The sequence below is a fragment of the Sapajus apella genome, unplaced genomic scaffold (genome assembly GCF_009761245.1).
Source record: "Sapajus apella isolate SASKATOON/1434 unplaced genomic scaffold, GSC_monkey_1.0 scaffold120, whole genome shotgun sequence".
Taxonomy (NCBI): Eukaryota; Metazoa; Chordata; class Mammalia; order Primates; family Cebidae; genus Sapajus; species Sapajus apella.
Window position 1 is genome coordinate 2,971,483 of NW_022437060.1, and position 25,379 is coordinate 2,996,861.

General features: G+C 35.4%; 1 pseudogene; it reads right to left on the bottom strand.

Moving 5' to 3' along the window:
- Nucleotides 1-16,334: 16,334 nt before the first annotated feature.
- The window catches only part of LOC116538556, a 47,530-nt pseudogene continuing 38,485 nt past the window's right edge, over nt 16,335-25,379 (bottom strand).

The window sequence follows — 25,379 nt, forward strand, 5'->3', positions numbered from 1 at the left end:
TTTATTTTTCGGTTACAAAAATGATGCATAAAACAGAAATAAACTTATTTAAAAATGGTTTAATTTTCTAGATCTAATACATTTTTGATATTTTTTTTAAAGGTGATGTTCTGGAATGTCCTGAATTGGAAATAAAGCTGTTTCTCATCTAGAAAATATTCCCAAAGTGAGAAATGGCCCTGAGACAAAAAATAAGTTAAAAGTAGCAGAAAACCTTTTTTTCAAGATTCTAAATGTGTAAAAAATGCCCATTAGAACTTCACAGCTTAAAAAAAGAAAAAAGAAAATAAATAAATGAGGGTTTAATAAGAATAGAATGTCATGCTGCAGCAACATCACACATGAACAAAGTAGAGATGGTTTCCAAAACAATTATGGCTATGTATATCAAGAAATGGAAATCTCAATCGTATTCCTAGAGCCAAGTTTCAAGGAGTCAGAGCCAGGGCCATTTTCAATGTACTAAAAAATCACTCACAAGGAAAAAAATAGATCTTTATCAAGAACCATGCCCTGCTGTCAAGGTTGTGGGGACTGGCAATGTATACCTGGCTGAATTTCAAAATTGCTATGAATCATTGATGGTTATGTGATCCCATTCTCCCTGTTTTTTAAATGTGTCTGATGGTTATGCTGTTCTTGTCTCATCATTGTGCAGTGGGTGAAGGGATGACATAGGTAACTTGTTTTTCTAATTTGTAGGCCTCTGGATTAAGAGGAGCTGTACTCAAGAAGCCTATCTACATATAGGTCAAATTCAGATCATGACATCCTGATTTTGAGCACGGTGCCATCATTAGATAAAACTTTTGTGGTCCTAAGAGTGAGTATGTACTTTGTGTGTGTGTGTGTGTGTGTATGTGTGCATGTGTTTGTGTGTGTGTGTGTGTCTGGATCTCGCTTTGTCACCCAGGCTGAAGTGCAGCAGTGTGATCACAGCTCACTGTAGCCTCAAGTTCCCAGGCTCAAGCAATTCTCCCACCTCAGCCTCCTAAATAGCTGGGACTATAGGTGTGCACCTCCACAGCCAGTTACTCTTTTTGTAGAGATGAGGTTTTCTTATCATGCCAAGGCTGATCTCAAATTCCTGAGCTCAAGCAATCCTCCTACCTTGGCCTCTCAAAATGCTGAGATTACAGGAATGAGCCACTGTGCTGGGCCAGAGTAAGTACATTTTTAATGATAAAGATACATGAAGAATTCTAGTGAGAGAAGGTTTAAAGAAGATTTCAAAATTTGGTCACAAATACTTCTCAATTTGGTATGCACAACCTTTGAATTCTGACTTTGTTATTCCTCCAGTCCAAAGGTGGAATCTGTTTTCCTACGCCTTAGATATGAGCTGGCTTTGTCACTTCTTTTGATCAACATTACTTAACAAAAGTGATACTGTGAAAGTTCTGAGACTAGACCTTGAGTGGCTTTGCATATTCTGTTCTCAATGTCTTGGAATGCTGTCCCAATATGTTCATGTCTAATCCATTGAATTATGAAAGGCCGCAGGGAGGATAAACTGAGGCTCATCAGCCACTAGCCAACAGCAACTTTTGGATATGTGAGTGAGGCCATCATTCCAGAAGCTGCATGACTAAGCCCAAGAGAAACCAACAAAAAGCTGACGGAACTGTAAAAGGTTTGTTCTGTTTTTTTTTTTTTTTTTTGGGAAGAGTATTAGGCAATAGAGAATATTACGTGAAAAAGGCAGTATCGTTGGCTCAGAATCACTGAGATTTGCAAGAGATGTTGCTGGTGAGACAATGACAGAAATGTGAGCCAACTGTGGAGGCAGTGAAATAAAGCTGATGACTGCAATGCTCAACTGGGGCCATTAGATTTGGATATCTCTATCAAAGCAGCGTATACTCTACCCTAACTAATACTATTTCAGACTTCTTCTAAAACTTAAATGTGATGATTTCTGACAAATGCTTGGCAAATAGGTACTCAACAAATGTAATCTTATTATTACACATTTTGAAGTTTTTCAAGACTCAGCTAATTTTTTAAATTTTTATGTAGGATTTCATGTAAAAGTGTTGGCATTATAAATATAACAAATATCCAAAAATTGCTTCCATTCGAGGAAACAAAACAAGCAACACTTTAAGGTCAGAAGTATTAGCTTAATCTTCCTGGTTACTTCTCAGGGAGAAAAATGAAAATAGCAGCTAGAATACAGAGAACAGATAGGAGGTTATTCCTATATTCAGAGAGCAGATGGAGACTTTCAGAGATAGACTATTGCAATGTCACATGATGCAAAGTTCTAAAATAAGTGGTTTTGAATAATATTCAACACAAAGATATAAAAAAAAATTGGCAATATCCTTCCAAACAGGTGGACACTAAAAGTATGCTTTTGTGATGGTGCCAGTTTATCTAAAAACATACCCATCTAATTTTTGCTAAGATGAAACACTGTTTTAGAAAACAATTTTAAATATATAACAAAGCCTAACATTTCATAATTAAAAATTTTGATTTTTGACTTTTATAATTTTATTTTTAGACAATTTAAATTTGGGGAGAACATTGTTTCCTGCTTCTCTTGTAGACGTATCTGTCACAATATTAGACATAATAGGGAAAAAATCAGATCCAGCACAAATCCCAAAAGCAGTATCTATTTCAAACATGCTTTACTAACACTAGTAAATGCTATGGAAATATTGCAAACAGTGTTCACAGCCATTTTAAATGAATACATTTTATTTTTAGTATAAATTAAAACGTTACATTTAAACAGAAAAAAACTATAAAGACATACTTATCAACATTAATGGTAGATACTTCTGAATTATGAGATCATTGAGTGTTACTTTTCTTCTTAATACAAATTTAACAACAATTAATACATGTATCTTCCATAATAATTTTTGTTGAATTGATTTAATTGAAAATAAGAAAATAATTTGTAGCAATGATAAAACTTAACTAAAAACAATATATTTCTAAGAATCTGAATAAGTGACCAAACCTAAGGAATAAATAGAAATGAAAATTTTATCAGGAAAACAATTCCTCTTCTTAAGAAGCAATATATTGTGCAAGAAGTAAAATAGGAATTTCAAAAAAATAACTAATATCTCACATTTGTGAGCACAAGAGCTGGAGTAAAGGGTAATGTATAATAGAAATCCAGTGTCAACGAGAAGCTCTACAGAGCCAGGAAATAATTTGGTGGGTACAATTTTCACAATCTTAAAGTAAGAGCAGCAAAGTTTACTACATGCTGACAGCATATGCTATCCTCAAAGCAAAAGACAGGAATTATCTTATTTTTCCCTGACTCAATTTCTCATTAACATGGCTGGGTCATACAAAAATAGGAAATCAATACCAGTGGGTTTTGGATACTCATTAATATTTGCAAAGCTGACCCACAGTTAATTTAACAAATATTAGTTCAACCACGGTGGAAGACAGTGTGGTGATTCCTCAAGGTACATACCCAAAAGCTTATGAATAATTCTACTGTATAGACACATGCCCCCATATGTTTATTGCAGCACTATTTACAATAGCAAAGACTTGGAATCAACCCAAATGCCCATCATTGATAGACTGGATAAAGAAAATGTGGCACATATACACCATGAAAGACTGTGCAGCCATAAAAAGAATAGGTCATGTCCTTTGCAGGGACATGGATGAAGCTAGAATCCATCATTCTCAACTAACTAACACAAGAACAGAAAACCAAACACCACATGCTCTCACTCATAAGTAATAGTTAAGCAATGAGAACACATGGACCCTGGGAGGGGCATAACACACAGGGGAGCCTGTTGTCACGTGGTGGGAAGGGGATCTAGAGCACTAGGACAAATACCTAACACATGCAGGGCTTAAAACCTAGAAGATAGGTTGATAGGTGCAGCAAGCCACCATGGCACATGTATACTTATGCAACAAACCTTCACACTCTGCACATGTATTCCAGAAGTTAAAGTAAAATAAAAAATAAACTGAAATAATTATTTTTAAAAAATGAATGACTTTAATAAAGATTTCTAAATCTCAGATTTTTCTCAACTCCCACAAAAACTGATGAGTAGATGGATAGCATGAATTATAGAAGTGGTTGCTGCCATCACAATTCCAAGTTTGGATTTCATGCATAGCACTTACTGAGAAATGGCTGCCCACCCAGGTACTATATTTTCCTGGTCCCCTCCTCTCTAAATGTTGCCATGTGACTATTTTTTTTTTTTTTTTTTTTTTTTTTTTTTTTGCCTGTGTTGTATGAACAGAAATGATGTGTTAATAGCAGCTATGCCAGTTATCAACTCATTACCTCTCAACTATAAATTCAGTCTTTTTGCCTTTTTTGTCATGATAAAGCTAGGTCCTGAAAATATTTTCCTTGCCATTGGTGCAATGTCAATCCTTTGAGTAAAAACTACAAGAGAAAACGCTGGAGGAGCGAAGGTCTTTCTCTTCATGGCTCTAGAGTAACACACACTCAGCGGCTATAGGGCATACTTTTCTCCACTGACAAGCTCCCAGTTCTAAGTGTAGGCCACAGCTCTCTCCATCATTTGGACACAACACTTTTACCAGCTCTTGACACAGGCATTTATAGAATACCCAGGGGACGCAGGTAGTAGGGGCCTGTGCCACAGTCAAAGTTATTGCTTCTTATACCGTCTCCTCTAGCAAGGAGAAAAGTATCACAGATGTTAAGTTTGGAAGCCTGTTTTAATAAAAGAGTAAAATATTTAGTAAAATATTTGCTTGCTAAAACTTAAATAACAGGTCAGATTAAGAGTATTGTCTTCTCATTATGGCGTATTATACAACCTATGTGACCTATTAGTTAAGCCCTACGAGATAGGGGAGAACAACAACAACAAAAAAAGTTAAGACCTTAGTTTAGGTGTAAGTCGTAATTTTCAGCTTGGTTCCTTGGACTTTGAGTAGATTGGATGCAACTAGATCAAACGCCTACATTACTCCTTAGGAAAATAGATTATTAAATAAAACATGCACCCACTGTAAAAATCCTGTGACTTAATGTAGGCATTCTGCCTTTTTTTTTTTTAAGAATGAGTACTCTAGGTATGCATTCAGAAACTGGGGAAAGAACCACGGAAGGGATCTGTGGACCTACTACATTTGCTTTTATTTAAATTCGGGTTAAAATTCTATAAGCTCCTCTGTAATTTGTGGATCACAGTGTCCAGGTTCCAATACCCAGGAAGCAGTGACATAGGACCACTGTCCAGTAATCTCCAGAAGATCTACATATATCTTTTCCTTAGGCATGGTGCCTCAAGTAGTTGGCCACAGGCTGCTTAGAGAAAGGACTGGAGGGTGATTTACAATGACAGAGATACAAGAAGAAGGGAATTGGCCTCTCCTACAATCAAGACCCCTAGTCTGCAAAGTGGCTTAGGTTTAAAAATAGGGTGAGAAGGTATGAATCTCTGTTGTGTGACTCAATCCACATTTCTGGACACCAGACTAGAATTTTCCTGTTATAGCAGGAAATACTTATCTAATTCCCAGAATTGCTGTAATAAAAATAGCTACTTCCGGTCACCCTGCTCTTCAAAACATTGTGACAACTACTTAATCCCTGCTAACCATTAAGATAAATGCATTGGCCATGTCTTTAATAGCTAAACACTGTCATTTGGGCTCTGCTACTCTGAGATTTTGTCACTCCTATTGAATTGATAAGGTGACTAGTGCCATTTGACACAATAACCCCTGGCCAAGACAAGACAACACTACAGAGCATTCCAAGCACATTGATAGTCCCTTCACTAAAGGGTTTTTCAATGCCTTAGTGAATGAAGTGGTCTCTGGGCTCTCTTGGGGAATGAAGTAGAGGATGCATGTGATCAACGCCTTCCAACGTTTCTTTCTCTATTAGCTGTTCGTTTTCTTTTTCTATGTTTTGCAAAGGAAGTTATGACATTGTAACTGCATTAACTATCAGTCATTTTTAAGTACAAGTTTCAGTCAACTAACCAACTAAAATGTTTGGGCCACTTCCAGAGTCCTTAGTAAGTGCATTCACATCAATAAAATAGACGTAATCCCTAGCTGCCGGCATTACTATACTGTTTACTGACCGTAACCTGTTGAGGTCTGTCTCCCTTGTCGAATACCCTTTGAATACATTGCATACATATTCCTTGGGTTTCTTCTCATTTGAGTTAATAATGGCTTGCAATACTTTAGATGTATACATTGCCTCCCACTAAATCAGAATTTGTACTTGACCCCTCCAATACATCTGACTCTTGTTGGTCCAGTGGCAATAAAGAATTGTTAGGGTGGAATATTGGGGAAAATCGATGGCTGTATATTAAGCAACTGACCTATATAAATTTATTATAGGATGATAAAGAAATGGAGGACTATTCTTCTCAGCCTTGAAAAGGGAAAGGTCTTTCTATATGCAAGGAAAACTGGATGACTTCGGATTTCAAGATTCTTAGCTTCACGTAATCCAACCAGATGATTCTATTTCAAGTTTTAGGAATGCCCTAACTTCTACATGGAAGGTTGGCAGGCTGTGAATTCAGGATACATCATAATTCTATAACCCACACAATTCAACTCTGGTTTTGATTTTCAGCGAAATTATGTCTGTGGCCACATGAAATAAGGTCATGTTTAGGGTTTTCTTAGGAGAACTCTGGTTCCTGTGACTTGGGCCCGCAGGCTAATGACCTGAGCTTGTTATTTCCTTTTGGAAGATGCTCCACAGTAATTATGAGAACTGACCCTGCACCAAGGTCGCATTCATCACAACTGCCATGAGTCAACACAACAGTAGCAGCCCATTGATTACTCAAGTCGCCTTCTCCAGTTAGACTTTACTGCATTCAACCACAGATGAAAGCTTGATTAATCATAGTTCTGTGATATTCCGCAAATTAGCAGAATTCCATAACCTTTTAGTAAAGAGTCAATGTTGTGTGCAAATATAAGAACGCAACCCAACCTGTATCTCCAAACTCCATTTTAGAGGTTGTTTTTCCTACTACGTCTTCTGGCACAAATTGTCTATGTTAGGCAAGGCCCAGGCAGGAAATGAAAATCACAGGAGTTATTTTACTAGAGAAAATGTAAAGAATGATCAATCAAGTAAAAAGTTGTTAGCTGGCTAATTTAAAGGATTAAAAAGAGATTAGGACAAGATATCTCAGAGACAGTCACTTCAGGGAGCAGCTACTGTCACTAAAGATGGAGAAACAAAGGAAAGAATCTGAATTTTTTAAATCTCAGAAGTTTTGTGAAGGGGTTTTATTGAGCAATGAAACTCAGACCTGTGACCCTGAAGAGCTGCTCAGCTGGTGCTTGTGCCTCTGAGGGATATGCAACTTAACAAATTCTGCATGCATTAGACAAAGCCCAAACTAGATTCAGCTGTCATATAGAAGGAACTGTTGCAGCTGTGGTGAAGAATCATTAGTGTGGCATGCAGACAGTTAAAGAGCAAGTCTCTTTCTCCTTTTTCCTGACAACTTATCTTTAGGGTCATTATTGACAGAGAATAACAAGGGCTCAGCTGGTAAAACAAAAATTTGGTTTGGTTGTTCCAGAATCAGTTTCACAGACAGTAAATAGAAGGTCAGGATTGGACTGAGAAGCACTTTCTTAGTACATTATAAGGAGGGAGCAGTATATTATCCAAGAAATGCATATTTCCTAGGGGCCACCAGAGAGATGGCTGGGGAAGAAGCAAGGCAGCCTATCCAGGAAGGCAGAGCAAAGGCCATATGGAGAGCCTTGGACAAGGGAGTTGTTCCCAGGAAGCACAGCCAGCATCTAAACAAGGAGCCCCCATCCCTCAGCATTATCAAGACAAAGGCTCTTTATGCCACCTGTCCCGCAGGTATTTATTCTCACTATGGAGAGGTGATGCTTACGTTTCCTATGCTTCCCTTTTCTGAGTGGGAACTTTCATTGCACTTACTTTGTCTTCTTTCTACCACTACGGTGGGGGAAAGAATGAAGGGAGAGACTGCATGTTACCCAGACAGCCTATACCCTGAGCTGGATGTTGTGCTAGATGGGGCTTAGAGTTGACTTCCTTAGAGAGGGTTAAATATGTATTATATTTGAGAAGGATCTTCACTGATAATTCTGTCAGAGGGTCAGAAGATGACAAAATGGTAGCTGTCACTCAACATGTGCTCTCTCCCTCCTATTACATAGAGAAATACATATAAAGAAGTTGCTCCAGCAGACATCACACTTACCTGCCCCCCACCACACTCCCATTTCTAGATGTCATTATTGGACTAATTTTGTCAATAAAGTGTTAAGGAATTTAATAAGTACCACTCTAGGACACGGCATTTTTAGCAGCAACTGAATCTCTATTTCCTTTTTTTTTATCCCTCCCCATGCTAGATAAATAAACGATACAGCCTTGAGGAACAGGATTCTATAAGATGGAAGAGTTCTAGGTCCCTTAATAACCTAAGACCAGGAACGCCTACACTGGATTGTTGTGTTAGCAAGAAACAAATTTCTTTTGGGTTGATCTGCTGAAATGTTGGGCTTCATTTGTTGTACCTGATAGCATTGCCCTATATAATTTAGAAATGCATGGCCTTGTACTGTGGTTGTGTTTCCAAAGGAATTATTGACATGATGCAACAGTAAACAAAGGAACCAAGAAGAATCTTTTCAGAGAAGAAAAGGAGACTTGAATAGAAATGTTCCTACTCCAAGATAAATAATCTAAACCAATAAACCACAGGACCTGTGAAAATCTTTACAGAAAGAAAAGAAAAATAGTGTCAAAATTTTTAGAGGTGAATATGTTTAGAAAAAAATCAGTTCTAGAAAATAACGTAATTGTAAGCAGAAACTATTTTACTCTGTAAAGAAAAATAATTAAAATATTAATGCAATAAATCAATAGATAAAAGTTAAAATTTAAAAATGTAGACTTAAAAAAAAGTATATGGCATTGAAAGTAATGAAGTGCTCCAAGGAAGACAAACAATTTATAAATTTGGAACTTCTCAGAGAATGTAATTACAAAAAGGATAATTTTAAAAAACAAAATTAGATTTAAAAATTTCCATGCTAAAGGAATTTGTAGATAAACATGGTCTAGTATGGACCCAAGATAGATAGAGGTAATAGACATGTGGTTATATTTTGAGTATTTAATTTTAAGCACGGTATTAAAAAAATCCTGCATTTAATAATCAACCAAAATATTAAAGTAATAAAAATCCTAGGCTACTCTCAGACTTCTAATCAACAACATCATATTCATATTCCAGAATAAGAGAGAATATAGTCTTTGACTTTGAAAAGAAATCTGTGTTGAATTTAGATATTAATATATAGGTAAGTTGTTGTACACATGTGAACTCAAGGCAAAGACACCTCAGCTGACAAAAACTAATTTCTTTATTGGAACTAATTTGTCATGAAGAAAACAGAACTAAGCTAAACTAACATATATGCACTTCAAACTGTGATTAAAAAATAAATTCTGTTCAAAGAAAACTTAGACATTTGCATATGAAAGAATTTACTGAAAACATTTTTTCATTTGAAAATGAAACCAAGTTTATACAACTATTATATAGTACACAGTGTAAATGTTACAGTTCTTAAAATAATAGTCATATGACATAAAAATAGTTTAACAATTAATGCTTTGGCCAAAAAAATCTCATTTGACGCTCATAAAACCAGGAGGTGTGGGGGTAGAATAAGTGGGAAGAATTGTAAATGTGCTAATTTCCTCATCTTTTATGAAGGGTAGTCAACAACTGTCATTCCATTTATGAAACTGATAAATGCAGAAACATAAATTTAAAACTTTTCATTAAGGCCAGGCTCTGTGGCTCACGCCTATAATCCCAGCACTTTGGGAGGCTGAGATGGGTGGATCACCTGAGGCCAGGAATTGGAAACCAGCCTGGCAAACATGGTGAAACCCCGTCTCTACTAAAAATATAAAAATGTGCCGGATGTGGCGGTGCGCGCCTGTAATCCCAGCTACTCAGGAGGCTGAGGCAGAAGAATCGCTTTAACCTGGGAGGCGGAGGTTGCAGGAGCCAAGATCACATCACTGCACTCCAGCCTGGACGATAGAGTGAAACTCCGTCTCAAACAAACAAAGACCTTTTTATTAAAAAGCTTATCTAATTTAGTTTCGAAACAAAAATTAATAACTTGGTTACGTAGTTGGAAGACTTTGGAGAAATACTGCATTACTTTTCTTTAAGAATCAGTTGGGATAAATGTAATGACAAAAATTATAATTTTGATTTATTCATTTCATGTAGATGATGTCAGTTGATAACTACATAATGCATTGTGACTAAACTGCCCCATTTTCACAGCTGCTTGTGGAACTCTCTTCAGCCTCTTTCCCTCTTCTTGAACAAACATGTAGAAGTAAAGATAATATTGTTGACAAGTATAAGGGCATTACCCGTTTTTTGTGGCTCTTTTCCATTTTTTGGTGAACTGTATGAATTTTACCAGTTTAGAAGTCTGATCTCATATCACAGATACTGGGGAGATGTTAAACAAATATATGAACATTAGATGCCTGATTTCCCTGTACTATGGAACTTGACTATTGGATTTTTAATTCAGTTCAATGAACTCAAGCATTACATCCTTTTCATTTCAATATAGGCTCAGGAAGTGCTTGTGCTTTAAACTTTCAGTTTTATTTGCTGGCTTTGATCAATGATTCACCCTCATCTTTCTCTACATGCATCCCAGTTGCAGTTCTATTTTCTTTCCGGGTAATCCCTAGATTTTTGTTTTTTTCCATGAGTTTAAGCTCTGTGTGACTTTTTCAGTCCTGGGGACTACACTTTCATAAGGCCTGGCTTATGCAAGAGCAGTTGTTCTTTAAAAAATCTCTATTCCCACCAAAAACAAACGAAAACATAAAGGAAAGAAAGACAAAAAGGCGGAAGGAAGGAAAGAAGGGAGGGAGGGAAGGAGGAAGGAAGGAAAGAAGGGAGGGAGGAAGAAACAAAAGGGAAGGAAGGAAAAAAGGCAAGGAAGGAGGGAGGGATGAAGGGAAGGAGACAGGGAAAGGAATAAAAAAAGAAGAGAAAGGAAGAGGAAGAGAAGAAGGAAGGAGGAAAAAAAGATTAGAAAGGAAGAAGGGAGGAAAGAAAGAAAAAGGAAGATAAAGGAATGGAAAGAAGGCAGGGAGTAGTGACAAAAAGAGAAAAAGAAAGAAGGAAAATACACTCATGATTTTTGCCATCTTTTTATATACTTTTGGGCTATTTGCATTTGGATACATGTTTATTCATGTCCTTATCTGTTGCTATTTGTCCTTTTTATGTTGGGTTGTAAGAGTTCTTTATGGACTCTGGATACTAGATCTACCTTAGCCAGTTGGGCTGCTATATCAAATACCATACACTGGGCAGCTTAAACAAGAAATATTTACTTACTGGGCAACTTAAACAAAAACTATTTATTTCTCTCAGTTCTGATATTGGAAGGTCCAAGATCAAAGTGCTGGCAGATTTGGTATCCAGTGATGGTTCCCTTTGAATGCAAACAGTCACTTTCTTGCTCTAGCCTTACATGATACAGAGAGAAAGGGCTCTGATTTCTTCCTTTTCTTATAAGGATGCTCATCCCACCAACAGAGTTCCACCCTCCTGACTTCATCTAAACCTAATTACCTCCCAGTGGTCCTACTTCCAAATACTACGGGGATTAGAGATTCAGGCTTTAACATATGAAACTTTAGGGGACAAAAACATTCAGCAAGATCTTTATCAAATATATGATTAACAAACATTTTATCCCATTTTTAGATTTTGCTAGAAAAAAATCTTGCAGGATTCACAGGCCCTCAGTTTCCTTTGGGGAGCTGACCGAAGTTGACATGGATGCATTGCTCCAGAGTAAAACCCACGTTATGCACCCCACTACCCTGTGTGGAACAAAGCTACTACATCATGTTATCCTGAAACCAGAGCCACTGGTTAGAATGCACCCTGCTGTGGGGTCCAGTTTCTATTGTGTTTCTTCATCCCTGAGTGTTCACCATTATTTCATCATGTTTACACAGGTGGCAGCAGTGCCATGACACTGACTTCTTGGAGCCTAGGCTCAGACAAATGACTGTGACTCTGGTTCCTGAGCCCACACATTACCATGCCCACAGGAACAAGTGGTTCTTCACAGTGCTGAGGCCAACTCTGGGCTGGCTGAATCACCATGAGCAAGCACCCACATCCCAAAAAATCAGTCCAGTAAGTCTATCTCTGGCAAGCTTGCCCCTCAGCCAGACGGACTGTCATGCATGCACAACCCCAACTGGAGAGCCAGCCTAGTGGTCTGTACCACTGAGCCCACTCTAGAGCCATTTGAACTGTTGCCCACACACATCTCCAGCTTGAGAACCAAACTTGCAGCTTACAGCCAGTAAGACCACGCCATTGGCACAATTAACTCCTGTGTTCTAGCTCAATGAGGCACTCGTAGACATTGCTGGTGTGTATTATAGATGAGGAAACTTCATGGAGGCTACTCTGCTACATTCACCAAGGATCAAAATCAATGCACCATACCCAACAGACACCCTAGGATTCATCTACGGGAAAAAAACAAAAAAACCTCTTTGCCTACAAGCTACTTTAGGCAGTTATCCAAAGTGGACTTGAGGGCCTGTTTGGTCTGCAGGATATTTTTGTAACAAACTCTAAAAAATGGGAGAAAATATTTGTTAATCATATATCTGATAAAGGTCTGCTGAAGATATGACAATCGTTGGGTGAGTTATGAGCATCCAGATCAAGGATGCTCAAAGATCCATGAATACACACAACCCACAAAGGCACTGATGTAGGCACATTATAATCCAACAGTAAAAAGTCAAAGATAAGAAGAGAATTCTTAAAGCAGCAAAAGTATCAAGCCACATGTAAGAAAAGACTATAAGACCATTAGACTATAAGAATATTTATTAGGCTATAGGAATACTTTTCAGCAGCTAATTATCAGGATGATAATTCCTATAATGAAAACATGTAAAAGTAAAAAATCCACTAGTAGAGCTAAACATAATCAAAGGGAATACTTCAGTACCATAATCATGCTACATAAACACTTCAAACCTCTACCACAAAGGTTACAAGTCAGAATAGTAAAAAATAATTAGAACTACAATTACTGTGAAGAAACACACTACAAATAAAGATGTAAATTTAGATAACAAATATACAAATTATGAGGGGAGGATAAAAGTCTAAAATATTTTAATTTAACCCAAGTTAAGTTATTATTGGATTACATAAGTCTATTATAACTACAGGTTTTCTTATGTTAGTTTGTCAGTAATTACAGAGAAGGAAATTGCAGCGTATACAATAATGAGAAAGAGAAAGGAATCAAAGCTTAGCAACACAAGAAAATACCAAACCACAAAGATAAACAATGGTAAACAAAGAGAGAAAGAAAAGACCAAAAGATCTATTAAAAAAAAATAAACAGAAAACAATTAGCAAAATGGCAGAAGTTCTTACCTATCAATAATAACCTAAAATGTGAGTGGATTAAATTATACAAACAAAAGATGTAATGTGATTGAATGGGTAAGAAAGCTAAACCCAAAACAAAAATGAAACTCAATTATATGCTGCCTACAAGAGAAACACTTCATGAGTAATCACCACACAGACTGAAAGTGAAGTGATGGAAAAGACATTCCATGCAGATAAAGACCAAAAGTGAGCAGCAGTAGCTAGAGTTATATGAGACAAACCAGACTTTGGGTCAAAAACTGTTAAAAAGAGAAAAAGAAAATCACTGCATAAAGATAAGTGGATCTATTCAGCAAGATAATATAACATTTGTAAACAAATATCCACACAACACTTGAACACCCAAATATATAAAGCAAATATTGCTAGATTTAAAGGGAATAATAAACCTCAATATAATGATAATAGGGAGCTTCAACACCGCATTTTCAGCAAAGGACAGATCACTTAGACAGGAAATCAACAAAGAAACATCAACCTTAAACTACCCTCTACACCAAATGGACCTAATTAACATTTACACAACACTCTATCCAACAGCTGTAAAATACACATTCTTCTCAGCTGATGTATTATATTTCCAAGAATAAATTATATACTAAGCCAAAAAAGGCTTTACAGAGTCATGGAGATTGAGATTATATCATGTATTTTTGACCTCAGTGGTATAAAATTAGAAATTAATAACAGAGAAAACTTCAGAAATTTTACAAATGCATAGAAATTAAACAACATTTTACTAAAACATATGGCTCAATAAACAAATTAAAAGATAAATTCAAAAGTTTCTTGAGACAAACACAGATGAAAATATAACACACCAAACAACCTACAGAATACAGCAAAAAAAAAGTTGTGAGAGGAAGGTATAGCAATAAACACCTATATCAAAAAACGAGAAGGATCTCAAATTTAAAAACTTAGCATTTAACTCAAAGAACAACAAAAACAAAAACAGGCTAAATCCAAAATTAATTAAAGAAAAGAAATTGTAAAGATCAGAGAAAAAATTAGAGACTACAAAGCAATATGAAATATTAACAAGAGTTAGGTTAAAAAATTGAAAAAAACATTTAGTTAGATAGACTAAGAAAGAAAAAGATGACTCAAGTAAAGTCAAGAAAGAAAACAGTAATATTAAAATTCATACCTCAGAAATATAACAAATCATAAAATAATATTATGAACACTTAGTGTCTGAAAAATTGGAAAACATAGAAGAAATGGATAAATACCTGGACACATGCCACCTACCAAGATGGACTTATGAAAAAATAGAAAATGAAACTCTAAAGAAATTACCAAGTCCAACATTACCCTGCTATCAAAATTAGGCAAGGATACAAGAATAAAACATAAATAGAAAAATTCTCAAAAAAAAAGAGTAAAATGAATTCAGCAACACATTAAAATGATCATTCACTTATTATCAAGTGAGATTTATCCCAGAAATGTAATCAGCTTAACATATGCAAATTAATGAATATGATACATCACATTAACAAAATGAAGGATAAAAACTTATGTCCATGTCAATTGAAGCAGAGAAAGCATTTTTCAAAATTCAACTTTGCCATATATCAAAAACTCTCAACAAATTAGAAATAGGAAGTATGTACCTCAACACAATAAAGATCACATATGAGAAATCCTCTGGTAACGTTATATGAAATGGTAAAAAGTTGTCAACCTTTCCTCTAAGGTCTAAAACAAGACAAGGATGCCCACTTTCATCACCTCTATTCAACACAATACCACAAATCTTAGACAGAAAAATTAGGCAAGAGGAAGAAATAAAGGGTATTCAAACTGGAAAAGAATAAACCTAATTACTCTGTTTTCTAAATCTTATATTTAGAAAAACCTAAAGACTGGACAAAAATGCCTTAGCTAATAAACTTATTCAGTAAAGTTGCAGGCTACAAATCAACACACAAAATCAGTAGAAATTTGAGACGCTAACAAGTTAGAAAAAAAAGTAAAAAAAAAATCTAATAGTTACAAAAGAAAAAATGTACCTAGAAATAAATTTAATCAAGGAAGTGAAAGATCTCTACACTGAAAACTATAGAAAATTGAAGAAAGAAACTGAAGAAAAAACACATAGTAGAAAAATATCCCTTGTTTATGAATTAGAAGTATTAATATTGTTAAAATGTCCATACTAGTCAGAGTGATTTATATGTTCAATACACTTTCTATCAACTACTAATGACATTCCTCACAAAAATATATTTTTTAAAATTTTAAAATGCTTATGAAACTAATAAAAACGCTGAGTAATCAAAATAATTTTGTGGGTTTTTTTTTTAAGATAAACATACAAAAACAAAGCTAGAAGCATTGCAGTACCTGATTTCAAAATATACTACAAAGCTATGGTAACCAAACAACATGGTATTGACATAGAAACAGACACACAGATCAACAGAACAGAATAGAGAGCCCAGAAATAAATTCACACATCTAATACCAACTGACTTTTATTTTTTTCAAATTGTAGATGTATTTTATTTTGTAAGCAACAATCAAAATATACTTGTACTACTGATTTTTTTTTCAAATATTAAATGAAATATTTACAAAATGTGTCTACTTTGGCGTATTCTTGTATAACTTTAGAATCTGCAAAGGCCCTGACTAAAGAAACAGAATTAATTGCATAGCTGAGACTGAAGCTGTTAAAGTGCTACAAATGATACCAAATGTCTTACGTTTAACCAAATGCATTTTCAGAGGTCCGTTAATTTTGGGCATTAAGAACGACAGAGGAATGTATCCTGAAAGCATCACTATAAGTTTTTTGTTGCTTCACTGAAACACAACACTATTCAACATAGCTGCTAACAATATTTGAAGTCATGGCTAAATCAACTTGTTCCTCCAAATGATATTAATGTTCTGCTAGCCAACACTCTTTATTGCCAGCTGTTTAGGTGTTATCTTCTTCATCTACAGCCTTTATGTGATTCTTGGCTAATTCCAGCATCTATTTTAATGCTGATTCATTGTGTTTACAATGCTCACAGTAGTCCTGAAATATCAAACCTTCCATTCAACTTTTCTTATGTAAATTTAGCAACATCTTCTGTTCCAGTTTATTTTTTTTATAATTAATATTAATAGAGTAATAATGTCTGTTCATCCATTAATTAATGCCTGGATAGATGGCTTGTTTAAGTGACCCATATTTGAATTTGTTAGTCTTGGTTCATGTAATAAGACCATCATACTGGCATTGATCAATCTGAAGGCATCACTAACAACCTTTCTTTTTACAGCTCCCTCTGACAAGGTGTCAAATCTCTACTGAGTGCTGATATCCACCCCAGAAACCCCAACAACCAAGCCAAAGTGACTGTGATGCCAACCAGTAACCATCTCAAGCTTTCCTGTCTGATTGAATATATGCACCAGTTTAGCTTGGAACACTAGATCAAATGCCTCCACGCTGACACCCATAGTATAGCAAACATGTCAATCACTCTGATGGTATAATAATCAACAAATTCTTCAAGCATCAGAACCATAACTTCCATTGGAACTCCAGCATCGCCATGCTTTAACATTTTTAACAGTGCCAGGGAAAAGATGTAGACTTGCTCTGCTGTTTCTACTGCAGGATTATCTGTAGGTAGCCATGGTCCTGCCCAGGCATACCTGTTCCAAGGCTAAAAAACCTGTCTATGCTTCTGGACAGTAATTACAATTCTTAAGGCAATCATGTTCAATTTCTTGTTTAACAAATTTCTTCTTAATGAACGCTCTTGTTAATTCTGGCAGGTATAATTTTCCCCGTGATGTAAGTCTCCAGAAGGCCAACAGGGGTGCAATGTCCCGGTCTGGACCTTTGTCTTGCCTCTGCAGCAGCTCAGACTTAACCTGGCTGTTACTCCACAAACCAGAGATGAATCAGCCCAATTCCATTCAAAAGAGTTGCCCAGGTCTTTCTAATATTTTTTATATATATTTTGTCAATAAATATCATATGAGCAAATCAACATATCTACACAGAATACTCTATACATTCTAGCTTTTCATTGGACTCTGGGCAGATTATTTAGATTAACCATAATGGTTTAATATTTTAAGTAAAAATTTTTAAAATATATTTTTATTCAGTATTATTATGGCTTTTCACTATAAGGTTTAGTACAAATACCTGACTTGACTTACAACTAGAAATTGTTTTAACAATAACACTATGACAGAATTTACATTTGCATATTAATATCACATAGGTAATTTTTAAATTGAAACTTCTAGATCTTACTTATTCTTTCTTATAAGTGCATAATAATATATTATTTGAATGATTTGTGTATATTTAATTAGTGGAGTATTAATGGGGAAAGTTTGGACTTTCCCCATTTGGAAAGTTTTAGCAATGTAAGTAATTTAAATAAATAGAAAAAATACTTGCAGAATATATAGAACATTAATTAGAAAATTATGTATTAGCATTATGATAAAGATGTACCACAATAGCCAGCCAAAAACAAAATCACTGTTAATATTAAATTTAACAGAAAATTTTAAAGGAGAACTTGGTTAGCAAATATTCTCATTACTTAGTCAGAAATTTTGAACAACATTGTACAATTTCTCTAGAGAGAAATTTTCTATAACCATTAAATATCTCTATAATGGTTACACTCAAAATAATTTCCTTGAACATATGGAAACTTTGTTTTTGATGGCCATGAAGCCATCAAGAATCACAAGTCAAATACCTTTAGTCAGTAGAAAATCCTTTCCAAAATAGGCTGAAGACACAAAGGAACTGTAATATAAGGCTAAAGTTAAATCAGATCTAAAATCCACATCCACCACATCACAAGGAAAAGGAAGAATAGATATTGTGGCTCAGAATTGCACAGCCATCCTAAGGTGCTTTAGCTAAAACCTGGCCATATTCCCAAAACAAAAGGAAAAAAAATAAGCCACAATAAAAATTACAAAAAATCCACAAGATATAAATTTAGTTTAAGAAATTATCTTGAATATTTCCCCAAGGACTAAAAATGATAAAATTTTACCAAATAGGCTGGTCTCAGTGGCTCACGTCTGTAACCCCAGCACTTTGGAAGGCCAAGGCAAGCAGATCACGAGATCAAGACCATCCTGGCCAACATGGTGAAACCCTGTCTCTACTAAAATACAAAATTAGCTGGGCATGGTGGTGTGTGCCTGTAGTCCCAGCTACTTGGGAGGCTGAGGCAGGAGAATTGCTTGAACCCAAGTGGTGGTGGTTGCAGTGAGCTGAGATGGTGCCATTTCACTCCAGCCTGGTGCCTGGTGACAGAGCAAGACTCTCAAAAAAAAAAAAAAAAAAAAAAAAGAAAAAGAAAAAAAAAGTTACCAAATAGATTTGAAAAGAGAATCAAATACATGCTTTAAAAAATGCAACTGCCACTATTAAAAACATAACGTGTGGGTTAACAAGTAGGTAAAGAATACTCAAGAATCTGTGAAGGTAAATCAAAACAATCTTTCAGAATTCAGATAAGACAATAGAAAGACGGGAGAAAAAAAACATGGAGGAAGAAGATTAAATGATTGGAGAAGATAGAGACTGAGTCAGAAGCAATACTGAAAATACGTGATGAAAAAGTGCATCTAAGTGGGGAAATAGCAGAACAATAATGACAAAGAAAATCTTAATAGGAGCCAGAGATAAAAAGACACATTCACTTTAATATAATAATAGAATAGCAATATTAATAGAAGCTGGAAAATAATAGAAAAATATTTTTAGCTAGGCGTGGTGACTCATGACTATAATCCCAGCACTTTGGGAAGCCAAGGCGGGTGGATCATCTGAGGACAGCAGTTCGAGACCAGCTTGGCCTACATGGTAAAATCCCATCTCTACTAAAAATACAAAACTTAGCTAGGCGTCATGATGGGTGCCTGTAATCCCAGCTATTAGGGAGGCTGAGGCAGGAGAACTGGTTGAACCAGGAAGGCAGAGGTTGCAGTGAGCCAAGATTATGCCATTGCACTCCAGCCTAGGCAACAGGGGCAAAACCCCATCCTGAAAAAGAAAAAAGAAAGAAAAGAACAAGAAAATATTTTTAATATCTTACAAGAAACTTCCAGTGTAGAATTTTATACCCACGGAAAACAGAAGCAACAAGTCAAATACAATTTCTAGTACGTCCATTTTCACGATATTGATTCTTCCTAATCATGAACATGGAATGTATCTCCATCTGTTTGTGTCCTCTCTTATTTCCTTCAGCAGTGGTTTGTAGTTCGCCTTGAAGAGGCCCTTTACATCCTTTGTTAGTTGTATTCATAGGTATTTTATTCTCTTTGTAGCAAATGTGAATGGCAGTTCGTTCTTGATGTGGCTTTCTTTGTTATTGGTGTATAAGAATACTTGTGATTTTTGCACATTGATTTTGTATCCTGAGACTTTGCTGAAGTTGTTTATCAGTTTCAGGAGATTTTGGGCTGAGATGATGGGGTCTTCTAGATATACAATCATGTTGTCTGCAAATAGAGACAATTATAGAGACAATTTGACTTCCTCCTTTCCTATTTGAATACCCTTTATTTCTTTTTCGTGCCTGATTGCTCTGGCTAGAACTTCCAATACTATATTGAATAGGAGTGGTGAGAGAGGGCATCCTTGTCTAGTGCCAGATTTCAGAGGGCATGCTTCCAGGTTTTGTCCATTCAGTGTGATATTGGTTGTTGGTCTGTCATAAATAGCTTTTATTATTTTGAGATACTTTCCGTCAATATCTAGTTTTTGAGGGTTTTTAGCATAAAGGTCTGTTGAATTTTGTCAAAGGCCTTCTCTGCATCAATTGAGATAATCATGCAGTTTTTGTCTTTGGTTCTGTTTATGTGGTGAATTATGTTTATAGACTTGCGTATGTTGAACCAGCCTTGCATCCCCAGGATGAATCCTACTTGATCATGGTGGATAAGCTTTTTGATGTGCTGTTGCAATCAGTTTGCCAGTATTTTATTGAAGATTTTTGCATTTATGTTCAACATGGATATTGGCCTGAAGTTTTCTTTTCTTGCTGAGTCTCTGCCAGGTTTTGGTATCAGGATGATGTTGGTCCCATAAAATGATTTGGGAAGGATTTCCTCTTTCTGGATTGTTTGGAATAGTTTCAGAAGGAATGGTACGAGCTCCTCTTTGTATGTCTGGTAGAATTCGGCTGTGAATCCATCTGGACCTAGGCTTTTTTTTTGAATGGTAGGCTCTTAATTGCTGCCTCAACTTCAGACCTTGTTATTGGTCTATTCAGCATTTCAGCTTCTTCCTGGTTTAGGCTTGTGAGGATGCAAGTGTCCAGGAATTCATCCATTTCTTCCAGGTTTACAAGTTTACGTGCATAGAGATGTGTTTAATAATCTCTGATGGTGGTTTGTATTTCTGTGGAATCTGTGGTGATATTCCCTTTATCGTTTTTTATTGCATCTATTGGATTATTCTCTCTTTTCTTTTTTATTAACCTGGCTAGTGGTCTGTCTACTTTGTTGATCTTTTCGAAAAACCAGCTCCTGGATTTATTGATTTTTTGAAGGGTTTTTTGTGTCTCTATCTCCTTCAGTTCTGCTCTGATCTTAGTTATATCTTGTATTCTGCTTGCTTTTGAGTTTTTTTTTTTAATCTTGCTCCTCTAACTCTTTCAATTTTGATGATAGGGTGTCGATTTTAGATCTTTCATTGTTTCTCATGTGGGCATTTATTGCTATTTATTTTCCTCTAGACACTGCTTTAAATGTGTCCCAGAGATTCTGGAATGTTGTGTCTTCATTCTCGTGGGTTTCGAAGAATATCTTTATTTCTGCCTTCATTACATTGTTTATCCAGTCAACATTCAAGAGCCAGTTGTTCAGTTTCCATGAAACTGTGCCGTTCTGAGTTAGTTTCTCAATTCTGAGTTCTAACTTGATTGTACTGTGGTCTGAGAGACTGTTTATTATGATTTCCATTCTTTTGCATTTGCTGAGGAGTGATTTACTTCCCATTATGTGGTCAATTTTAGAGTAGGTGTGACGTGGTCCTGAGAAGAATGTATATTCTGTGAATTTGGGGTGGAGAGTTCTTTAAATGTCTATTAGGTTTGCTCAATCCATGTCTGAGTTCAAGTCCTGGATATCCTTGTTAATTTTCTGTCTCAACACTATCCCCATCAAGAGACCAATGATGTCATTCACAGAACTGGAAAAAAACACCTTAAACGTCATATGGAACCAAAAGAGAGCCCGCATAGCCAAGTCAATTCTAAGTAAAAAAAAAAAAAAAAAAACAAAGTGAGAGGCATCACACTACTGGATTTCAAACTATACTACAAATCTACAGTAATCAAAACAGCATGGTACTGGTACCAAAATAGAGATAAAGGCCAATGGAACAGAACAGAGGCCTCAGAGGCATCACAACACATCTACAACCATCCGATCTTTTACAAACCTCACAAAAACAAGCAGTGGGGAAAGGAGTCCCTGTTTAATAAATGGTGTTGTGAAAACTGGCTAGCCATGTGCAGAAAGCAGAAACTGGACCCCTTCCTGACACTTTACACTAAAATTAACTCCAGATAGATTAAAGACTTAAACATAAGACCTAACACCATAAAAACCCTAGAAGAAAACCTAGGCAAAACCATTCAGGACGTAGGCATAGACAAGGATCTCATAACTAAAACACCAAAAGCATTGGCAACAAAAGCCAAAATAGACAAATGGGACCTAATCAAACTCCACAGCTTCTGCACAGCAAAAGAAACAGTCATTAGAGTGAATCAGCAACCAACAGAATGGGAAAAAATTTTTTCAATCTCCCCATCTGACAAAGGGCTAATATCCAGAATCTACAAAGAGCTAAAACAGATTTACAAGAAAAAATAACCAAGCCCATTCAAAAGTGGGCAAAGGACATGAACACACACTTTACAAAAGAAGACATACATGAGGCCAAAAACATATGAAAAAATGCTCATCATCACTGGTCATCAGAGAAATGCAAATCAAAACTACATTGAGATACCACCTCACAGCAGTTAGAATGGCAATCATTAAAAAACCTGGAGACAGCAGATGCTGGAGAGGTCGTGGAGAAATAGGAACACTTTTACACTGTTGGTGGGAGTGTAAATTAGTTCAACCATTGTGGAAGACAGTGTGGCGGTTCCTCAAGTACCTAGAAACAGAAACTCCATTTGACCCAGCAATCCCATTACTGTGTATAAATCCAAAGGATTATAAATCATTCTACTATAAGGACACATGCACACGAATGTTCACTGCAGCACTGTTTATAATAGCAAAGACCTGGAACCAACCCAAATGCCCATTGACGATAGACTGGACAGGGAAAATGTGGTGCATATACACCATGGAATACTATGAAGCCGTCAAAAACGATGAGTTTGGGTCCTTTGTAGGGACATAGATGAACTTGGAAACCATAATTCTCAGCAAACAGGCACAAGAACAGAAAATCAAACACCGCATGTTCTCACTCATAGGTGGGTGTTGAACAATGAGAACACATGGACACAGGGAAGGAAGCATCACACACTGGGGTCTGTCGGGGGGAAATAGGCGTGGGACAGTGGGGGGTGGGGAGTTGGGGAGAGATAGCATGGGGAGAAATGCCAGATATAGGTGAAGGGGAGGAAGGCAGCAAATCACACTGCCATGTGTGTACCTATGCAACAATCTTGCATGTTCTTCACATGTACCCCCAAACCTAGAATGCAATAAAAAAGACAATTTCTAACCAATAAAACTAGAGAATTTGGTAACAAAATAACTTTATTAAAAGAAAATTTCAAGAAGGAACTTTAAGAAGAAGGAATGTAATCTAAAATAGAAGATATACTTTATGTTTAATACATAAAGAATAATTTAAGAAAAGGCTAAATCTATCATTAAAACTTAACATTTATTTAGTGGATAAAAGAGTGAAAATAACTTGAATATTTAAGAAATAACTAAATAAAAATATTAAAATATCACAGTAGTAATAACATTTATAATAATTACTTAAAGTCCTTGTTTGGAGAATGTTTAAAATATTTGTTAATTTAGACATAGTTAATTTGAATATGCCTGTTAGGTATTTTTAAACAACCAATGAAATTATAATTTATAAGTTAATAGAGGAAAAATATTCAGTGATAAAACATTTGACTAAAAAGAAATCAAGAAAGGAAGAAAAGAGATGTAGGGAGAAAGTTGAGGTAAATAATTACAAAATGTTAATTTTACTCTAAAAAATTTTCATTCATGACATTAAGTATTAGTTAATTATAAATTATAAACATTAGAATTATTTAAATTGCCACGATGGTCTACTTCAAATAGACATATCAGAGGATAAAGTAGATTAAAATTTGGAAAGAAAAATTTGGAAATAATAAGAAATACAAATACTATCCAGAAGAATCCTACATGGTGTTAATAAATAAACAAAATACTACTTTCAGGTGAAAGAGTAATACTGGTCACAAAAATTTTCACTGATCTAGTCGGGATCTGATCTATAATTAAACATTTATTTAATATAAAATGTGCAGCAATTTTAATTTGTTTGTACTTAGTAATATTCAGAAAATTTCTATCCAATACTTAACAAAGCTGTAACAAAAAATAGACAAATTTATAATCATACTGGAGAGTTAGTAACCTTCTTTCAATAAATTAGAACAAGAAGACAGTATATCAATTAATATATAAAAGTCAAAATAGAAGGCAAATTTGAAACGCGTCCTAGTACATGTAGATACATATGTGTTAAATATTTCAAAATTGAGCCTCATAGTCCGGTCTTTGAGAGACATAATTGATCTTCTGCAGAACTTCATGTAAATAACGTATAGTTTAAGTGCTAAAGTGATTGATCTTGATAGAATTCTGAGGTGAAGTCTGAAGACATTATTTCATGACATTAAAGGATATGAAAATAAGGCTGGAGACTGCCTCCTGATAATATCAAAAAAGGGCTTGGATTTCTGGACCATGAATGCTGAAGTGGTGGTACAAAGCTGGGACTCAGCTATTTTCTACTGAAATTTGAATAAAGCTTGTACCCAGCCTTGGGGGTCTTCATTCACCAAGCATCCAGGTTAACATCCTCACAAAGTATGCTATTTTTCTTGGTATTTGACGTCTGGCTCTGCTTGATCCGTGTGAACTGACCTGTAGAGAATCTGCCTATTTGCAACCTTTCATTTCTGTGAGTTTGTAAACACATATTGGCCCGAAGAGGTTAATATGGGTGCTGTCTGCTCATTTGTCTTTTTTTGCACAGCAGTGTATAAAAAACATATTATTTTCAAGCATATACTACACATTTACAAAAACTGACTATTATACTTACTCACAAAGTACATCTTAGCAAATTTCAAATAATTTAAAACATACATTGCCTCATCTTCTTGCAATTAGCATTAAAAATTAAAAGTCTAAAAGACAACTAGAAAAAATCACATATTTGGAAATTTTAAAACACAATTTTAACTCAAATGGCAAGAAAAATATTATGAATAAAAACTAGTGAAATACAGCAAAAAGTAACTAGATAAAATATTTAGACTTAAATGTATCATTAGAAAAGAGGTATTGAAGCAATAAGCTAAATATTAATTTCTTGATGTTATAAAAACAATTACAAAATAAGCACAAACTATGTATAAGAGATTAATGAAGCTAGAAGCATAAATTAATGATATAAAAATAAATATACAATGGAGTAGATAAACAAAGCCCAAAGTGGAAATATTTAAAAGGAAAGGAAAATTGCAATACTGTTTAGGAAAGAAGAAAGAAGACACAGATAAGCAATGTCAGAAATTAAAAAAAAAAAAAAGAATCTTAATA